Below are 1,487 nucleotides of genomic sequence, written 5' to 3' on the forward strand. Positions count from 1 at the left end.
TAAGGGATCCAGGATTATCTTCTGTATCTCTGTCAGTTAGTTTCTCTTTCCTTTGTTGAAGAGGGTCTGTGTTGCTTGTTGCCTATTCTTCCATCTTACCAGAAGTCCACCATTTTTTTTTTTTTCATCCAAACATGTGTCATGTTGTTGTTGTTGTTATGTGCCATTGAGTCAGACCCAACTCATAGCGACCCCCCCTTGGGTTTCTGAGGTGGTATCACTATGGAAGCACATTTCCCAAACTTCCTTCTGAGAAGTGGCTGGTGGGTTTGAACCACCAACCTTCTAGTTAACAGTCAAGTGCCTTAGGCACTGTATCATAGCATTTGATAAAGCCATTATATATTACACTATTACAAGGCTATTTATGCACCCAGATTATCTCATCATTTGAATGCACAAGGCATTTTAAGAACAAACGATACCATACTGAAAATTCCATGCACTGTCAGAAGAAGGAATAATTCTGTCTTGAGAGAAGTACAGGCAGATTTTCCTTGGAAGCATTGTTGACAAGACTTCTCACATACTTTAGGCAAGTTAACAGGTGTGGGTAGTCCCTAGAGAAAGGCATTATGTTTGGTAATGTATTTCAGAGAAAAAGAGGAAGACGCTCAATGAGATGGATTGATACAGTGACTGCAACAACAAGGTTCAAACAAAGCACTGACTGTCATGCAAGCCTAGGCAGTTTCTTTTGCACATAGGGTTGCTGTGAGTTGGAATGGACTTGAGAACACCTAACAACAGCAATGATATGCATCATGGTCTCTGTGAATGTACACTTTGTCTAGTACTATATATAACTTACAACTTCTATAATTTCACATAATTTTTGTCATCAGATATTAAAGAAACATGCATTGGGTATATACTATATACCCTACTTTGAGCTAATTGCTTTAGAGAACACAAAGTGACAACATATGGTACTTATCAGGAAGGACCACATACCAAAAAAAAACCATACTCACAGCGGTAGAGTCGGATTCGACTCATAGCAACCTCTCCTTGGGTTTCTGAGGTGGTATCACTATGGAAGCACATTTCCCAAACTTCCTTCTGAGAAGTGGCTGGTGGGTTTGAACCACCAACCTTCTAGTTAACAGTCAAGTGCCTTAGGCACTGTATCATAGCATTTGATAAAGCCATTATATATTACACTATTACAAGGCTATTTATGCACCCAGATTATCTCATCATTTGAATGCACAAGGCATTTTAAGAACAAACGATACCATACTGAAAATTCCATGCACTGTCAGAAGAAGGAATAATTCTGTCTTGAGAGAAGTACAGGCAGATTTTCCTTGGAAGCATTGTTGACAAGACTTCTCACATACTTTAGGCAAGTTAACAGGTGTGGGTAGTCCCTAGAGAAAGGCATTATGTTTGGTAATGTATTTCAGAGAAAAAGAGGAAGACGCTCAATGAGATGGATTGATACAGTGACTGCAACAACAAGGTTCAAACAAAGCACTGACTGT

This window comes from Orycteropus afer, unplaced genomic scaffold, assembly GCF_000298275.1.
Source record: "Orycteropus afer afer isolate SDZICR_OR568_19922 unplaced genomic scaffold, OryAfe1.0 scaffold00439, whole genome shotgun sequence".
NCBI lineage: Eukaryota > Metazoa > Chordata > Mammalia > Tubulidentata > Orycteropodidae > Orycteropus > Orycteropus afer.